This window comes from Teleopsis dalmanni, chromosome 1 (genome assembly GCF_002237135.1).
Source record: "Teleopsis dalmanni isolate 2A chromosome 1, ASM223713v2, whole genome shotgun sequence".
NCBI lineage: Eukaryota > Metazoa > Arthropoda > Insecta > Diptera > Diopsidae > Teleopsis > Teleopsis dalmanni.
The window spans coordinates 234239317-234246776 of record NC_051846.1 but is presented as its reverse complement, the minus strand read 5'-3'; the positions used below and the strand labels follow the sequence as shown (position 1 = coordinate 234246776).

The 7460-nt window shown below is 34.1% G+C and overlaps 1 pseudogene; it reads left to right on the top strand.

Moving 5' to 3' along the window:
* LOC119672722 overlaps positions 1-7460 on the top strand; it is a 510988-nt pseudogene that overhangs the window by 406587 nt on the left and 96941 nt on the right.

The window sequence follows — 7460 nt, the reverse complement described above, 5'->3', positions numbered from 1 at the left end:
ATCTAGGTTTGACTTCGCTGCTATACCCCAGATGGGTATACCGTACGTCCAGATTGGCTTTAAGACGACCTTGAATAAAAGTATTTTATTTTGTAGCGATAATTTGGATTTGGGATTAAGTAGCCAGTAAAGTGAGCGTAGCTTTAGTCCTAACTGCTTCCGTTTTGTAAAGATGTGGTGACGCCAATTTAGACGGCGATCAAAATGTACACCTAGATATTTGGCGTTTTCAGCTTGCGGCAATTCACGGCCATTCAGTCTAACGGAAGGGCAGGTACCGTGGCGGAGTGTAAAAGTAGTTTGAACTGATTTGTTATCGTTAGCTTCAATGTGCCAAATGTCTAGCCATGCGTTGACATCGTTCAGATTACTTTGCAAAAGTTGTGAAGCTACTACAGGATCTGCGTGTTTCGCCATCACTACAGTATCATCCGCAAATGTTGCAGTGTATGTTTTAGCCCTGAGTGGGAGATCTGCTGTGAACAGAGTATATAGAGTAGGACCCAACACACTTCCTTGGGGAACTCCAGCCTCTATTTGAAAAAGTTCAGTGTGACAGCTATTCATTTTAACCATAAAGTGCCGATCTAGTATATATGATTTTAAGACGGAGAAGTAGCTATGCGGGAGTTGTAACTTTAATTTGTAGAGAAGTCCAGTGTGCCATACTTTATTGAATGCTTGTGTTATGTCGATAAAGGCTGCTGTGCAGTATTCTTTATTTTCCAATGCAAGTCTTGCAAAGTTGTATACTCTATTTACTTGTTCAATGGTAGAGTGATGTTCGCGAAACCCGAATTGGTGGTTGGGAATCAGACATCTATTTTCGATAACTGGCTTTAGACGTTTTAGGAATACTCTCTCAAATACTTTTGACAACACAGGAAGTAAGCTGATCGGTCTGTAAGATGTTGCAAGTTCGACGGGCTTTCCGGGTTTTGGAATTAATATAATTTGAGCGACTTTCCATTGAGCTGGGTAGTGTTCACAGGTGCAAATTGCACTGAACAATTGGTTTATGAATTTAAAACCCACATCTGGTAGCTCATGTAGCACCTTTCCGGTTATCAGATCATATCCTGGAGCTTTTCTGGTTTTAATTTTGTTTTTTATGACCCACTTTAATTCACGAGTCAAAGACCTAGGAATAGGAAAGTCTAATTGATGCGGTGTGTGAAGAAAAGCTTCAACTTCAGAGTCTTTCAGATTATTTTTTGAGCAGCGTGGCTGAAAGACTTTACCAAGATGCACTGCAAAAGTTTTCGCTTTATGAGCATCAGTTTTAGCCCATTGCCCATTACTCATCTTTATTGGTGGTATATGCGATGTTGGTGCATTAAGTATGCGTGTGGCTTTCCACAAGGAGTACTCAGTGGCCTCAGAGGGAGACAAGCTTGCTAAGTAAGTTGCAATGCTTGCATTTTTTCTTGCCTCTAGATTTATTTTGAGTTTTTTAGTGGCTACATTCAGGCGCCTCTTATCGTTAGGATCTCTCGTCATCTGCCAACCCTACGTAATTTACGTTTTTCAAGTAGTTGTTCTTTGATATCCTTGTCTAGATGTACAGTCCTACAATTCTGTGTAGACGGAGTTGCAGACCAAGCTGCCTTTTGTACAATTTTGTTGAATTGTTCTACTGCGGCTTCAATGTCATGATTAGTTTTAAGAGGAATATGTGTCGAGAGGTGTTCGCTAATGTAACTACGGAAAATAGCCCAATCAGTTCTTTTGTTGTGAAGTCTAAGTTCTGGAGTTTTTAAAACGATATTCGAATGAATTTCTAACAGAAGAGGAGAGTGGTCAGACGAAAGATCTAACGACGACCGCAAGGTTAGATTATTTATGGGTACACCCTTACAAATGCAAAAGTCAATGACATCTGGTGTTTTATTTAGATCTGTCGGCCAGTAAGTGGGTTCGCCAGTAGAAAGGTGAAATAGGTTGCTTTCTTGTATCGTTTTTAATAGCTCGCGTCCTCTGGGTGTTATTAATCTTGAGCCCCAATGAGTATGCTTGGCGTTAAAGTCACCTGCTGCTACGAAATTGGGCCCGAGCGTTTTGAAATAATTTGCGAATTGATGACTTTTAATTGGTTGATTAGGTGGACAGTATATAGAGGCAATAGTTATTTCACCATATATATCTTGTACTGATATGTTGATTGTAGATAGTCTTCATTGTGATTGGTGAGAAATGAGTGGTCAATATTATTTTTTATGATTATTGCTGCGCCACCACGGGCGTTACCAGAAGGATGGTTTGCGTTGTACATTGTGTAATATGGAAGCCTCAGATAACTTCTTGATGTAAAGTGAGTTTCACTAATAAGCATAACATCAATGTTTTTGTCAAGAAGAAAAGTCTTAATTTCGCAAATGTGTTGGGTCAGCCCGTTAGCGTTCCAAATAGCTATATTTAGACTACTCATTATTTGGATGTATTAGCGACAAATGCGGTTAGGAGGTTGAGCATAGAGCTCATTTGTTCCATAACCGTTTTGAGCATTGATTTAAGCTCAGGAAAATCGTTTTGCTGAGCTGAGTTTACGTGCTCTTGAGTGTTTATATTGTTAGATTTAACAACATTTGCATACGTTTGGCTTGTTACATTCAATTTGGTGTTCTGTTGCCTTTCTGTATCAGTTGTTATTTTTCTACGTAGGGGTGGAAACGCTTTTTTCTGGAGTTGTTTGTAGACTGTGCACCCTTTATAGTTAGCCGGGTGATTACCTTCACAAAGAACACACCATACATCATTGCGGGGATTTGCGAGGACAATCTGAGGATAAGTGGTTTTCAGGGCATTTAACGCAGCGTGGCATACGATTACAAAAATGTTTTGTATGACCATATCGTTGGCACCGAGTGCATTGCGGCAATTCGCGCTTCTTTTTAGGCGCTTCGATGGAAATTTTTGTGTGCAGCAAGTCAGTACAGTTGTAAATTGTTTTCACCTTGTCTGAGGGCTTTAGTCCAACGAAAAACAGAGGAAGTGGTTTTTTTGTAACACGATGTCGAATGTTACTGATATTGACTACTTCATGGCCTAAATTCAATAGGTATTGATGGATGTAGGCTCCTCCACACTACATTAAAGCTTCTCTCTTGCTTTAGTTTGTAAGTATGAAATTCCGTCTGCTTTTCTGCAAGAGCTTTGGTAACTTTTGAGTAGATATCCGCTGTGTTGGGCTGTATTTTGACTTCATTATTACCTAAAATTTTGAGTACAAACTCATTTGGAGCCACATCATTTAGCAGTGCCCGCAATGGTTGAATGTTACCAACACCCGCTACAAATATTGGTGGTGGTTTAGGAATTTTACTTTCTTTAATTAATTCCGCTTGTTCTGATGTTTCTTCCTGATTATCAGCGTCAGGGTTGTCTAGAACCTCAAAACGGTTAGGTGTTGCAAGCCAGTAGCTGTCAAGCTTTTTTTGTTTATTTTTTCGCTGTGCATTTACAGGACTAGAACGCCCACGTTTACCGTTTTGGGGTGAATTACTGTTACTCGCAACTTTTTATGTACTGCGTTTATAATTGTAGCACTAGTACTGGTTTTCTTTTTAACAGGAATTGGTATATTTTTTTCAGCTTTAAGCTTTTCATTTTCTCTTAGTAGAGATTCGCAACCTTTTTCTAATGACTTGATCTTTTCTGTAAGATGTTTTATGCTGTCTTCAAGCTCATTAATCTTAAGGGACTGCATCGAGTTCGTAGGTTGATCATTTCCTAGCGATTGTGATGAGTTATTATTTAGTTTCATTTTATTGGCTGTGGCAATTTCACTAGCTATTTTTGCTATATTTGCTTCGGACATTGTTTTGTTTGGATGTTTGGCTGTTGGATGGTTATTTATTTTAATGTCGTCTGAAGTAAGCATTACATAGCTGTTTAGGCCATTTTCACTGATTTGAGAGTGCCGCCGTGTAGCACTATTACTCATACACTTGTTACAAATTTATAAATAAGTAAATTTATTTATTTTTATTTATTTTTATATAAGTTTGTTTTATTTTACTTTTAGTAAAATAGTTGAAAAATAAATATGTAATATTTGTTTATGTGTTTAAATTTAATTCTTGAAAGTTACACTGTGGCAACACTACAAATATAATTTCTTACTTTCGATCATATGCTGTCTCTATCAGCTGTTTGAGCAAAACTTAATTTTGATTTTTTTGTGTTGGTTTTATTATTTCTTTGCAAACTTAAAATTTAATTTGATTAACAAAAATTTTTTATATTACAAAAAAACTGATTAACACCGTCCACTGGCACTGTTTTTTCACAGATTCCTTTATTTAAGGTCTATTGTTCAAATTATCATAACTTTGAAATTTAAATTTAACTATTTCTAGTCAAAAAAGACAAAAGTTACGGAGTGAACACTTTTTGAGTAAACATACTGATTAAACGATATTCATAAAAAACCATAAAAAATATTTGATATGAATAATTTGAATTTAAAATTAACATATAAAAATATGTAAAGAACTTATTTGTAGAATTAAATTTAAGCTTTATGTTACCAAATTATTTATTACTGTTATTTATTACAAATTACAAATGATAAAACTTTTTTCGAAAGCCTTGCACCAGAATAGCTAAAATCTTACAAACGGTTTCCGGTCGATTTTAAAAAGATCTTGCGATAAACTTCTAACGATCTTTACCAGAATTGCTGTGCAACAATATGAAACGAAAATATAGCACCAATTTCTATACTATATAATACACTCTCTCATACGTATAATACATACCCTCATTAAGGTCATTAGTTATCTGCAGCTTTTGATTTAAATTTTACAATCCAAAGCTTATATGTGCCTTTCTAGCTATTCGATCTGCCTGCTATGATATTAGTGGAATCATTTTTAGTTCTGCATTCGGAATCTATATATTATTTGTCTGTATGTGCTTCAATTTTGATACTAAGTTCTTCTGTACTTATGTTTCAATAGGGAATGGCGGAAAAATATTCGAGATTTTCTTGCGTTTTACATAAATAATATTGTGAAATTGAATTATGTTTAATTTATTAAACGGTTTATTCAATACAAAATATATATACATGTATATCTTACCAGTTTTAATAAGAATTCAGTAAACTGAATATCACATTTCTTTTACATTATATGACGCATATTTAGTTTTGTGTATATTTCACTGTTAAAAGAAGGCAAATATATACTATAGTTCATGTTAATTCTTTTAAGTTCTATGACTCATCAAAACTCAGATCAAATAGTTTAAAGTTTATTTCCTTCATTGTTTTTTTATGCAGAATTAAATAAACAATTATTCAATCGTTAACAATACTCGAAAATCACATTAACACATCACATCGTTTTGCTTCAGTTTTAGTAAAGATCGATTTCATCCAAGAATGAATTTTGAAGTAAATTGTAATTTTGCAAAATTATTATGTACCGCTTAATCACACACATTTAAAAACAGCTGTCAATAGAGATCAAAAGCGCATAGTAAATATCAAAGAATATAAAAAAAAGAAACTGAGAGTGATTCAAAATATCGGATATATAATTTTATTATTCACATAATGTTCGATATTTTGTGTATCGAGGTGAAAATATCACTCAGTGCAAAAACAAAGAGCCTTACGCTACACAATGGCGCGTTCTAATTTCTTTCACCCGGTCTATATAAAAGCACTTTTTGAGAAATTTCGCTATTTGTTTTGCTTTTATTGACAATAAAAATCCATTATGACAAAGTGCGCCAAAGTTGCAATAAAGTGCACAAATATTATACTAATGAAGTTTTCTACCACTAATTATAAATGATAAAACTTTGTTTAAAAGACAGATTAGTCAAAATTTTAAAAACTGTCTTCCGGTCGATCTTACAAAGATCTTACCAAAGACTTTTAACGATCTTTGTCATTTTTATATAATACTGGTTATATATTTTTAAATTAATTTATTTAATTGCCATGAAGCGAATTTCTTATATGGCATTTTGGTAAAAAATCTAAAATGAGAAGAGAATGGCTTATTCTTGCATACAAAATTTCAAGGTCGAATGCGATACATTTCATCACATTCTGTATGAATGCGTCCCAACGACGCACAGTGGGGTAAAAGACCCTTAAAATGGCGATCAATTCACCTGAATTGAAAAGCTGATAGTTGACTACTTTTATATATATATATAGAACGGAAGAATATAAAAAAAAAATTTTTTTTTTGTTGTTGTTGTTTTTTTTTTTACAAATTTTTCATTAACATATTGAATTTTGGTTACTCTTACCGTAATCATATATACATTATAAAATATAATCCTTATTGTCAGCATCATCACCATTATCGTCAACATCATCGTCATGACCATCATAATCATCATTATCATCATCATCATGATCATCATCATCATCATCATCATCACTGATACATTGGGAATTAGTATTTTTTACAGGTGGTGATTTTAAAAGATCTAAAGCTAATGGTGGTATATGTTGAAACTTTTTTTTATTCAGTTTTCTAAGGCTTGAAATAACGGGATCAGAACTAATGAGAAACCTATTCAAAATATCGTAATTGGTCTTTTCTCTGCTGCATTTACGTGTAAAATGTTCTCTTTATTTTTTAAATTCTTTGTTAAGAGCTTCTTGCGCTTCCTCCGTTAATTGGCCAATTGGTAACATAGCGTGCGATATTATTTCCGGACCATGAATAAAGTATTTATGTAGCATAGGAGGCATATTATACCAAACATATTTCGATACAAAATGTCTAGCAATTTCATATGCAAAACATCGAAACCTTTTAATTTCTATGTCATGGCCACAAGAAACAACAATCAATATGATATGCATCCTTTTTATTAAATCTAAATCAACACTAGTGATTTCAGCCGATAGCTCTACATTTTGAAAGAACCTTCTGGCTGTATTCCCATCATTTGAGTTACCAAATCCAGGTTTTGGTTGATCAACGATTAAACCAGCTCTATCTTTGAAGTCTTTTTGAATACGTCTCTTTGTTTCCATGACAATTTGTTTATCGTATTCTGACTTTGCTTGCCATTTTTTTATGGGTAATTTATATGATAAATGCAGTAGACATTCAAAAAACCTTATCCAACCATGCAATACCGACAACCCAAAACTAAGACTAGAAGTTTCAACATTTTTAGCAATCATTTCGTCAACTGAATTAAACTTTGCACTAGTTGCACCGCATAAGTAACACTTTTGAGTTGAAGTTGTTTCAGTTAAGGCATTGCATACTTTTGCATCTACCATTGTTAACAGAAAACTATGTCTCACTTCAACTGTTTTGTTTTCGAATACCACAATAGACTTATCAATATTTTGAACCTCTTCTTCAACCATTTGTTTTTCTTCTCTACAAACGCTTGCGCTTTCTTTTTTAAAAAAGATCTTAAAGGGTCTGCAAAATCTGGTAGAAGATGGTCTCGGGTTTCGCAAATTACGTTGA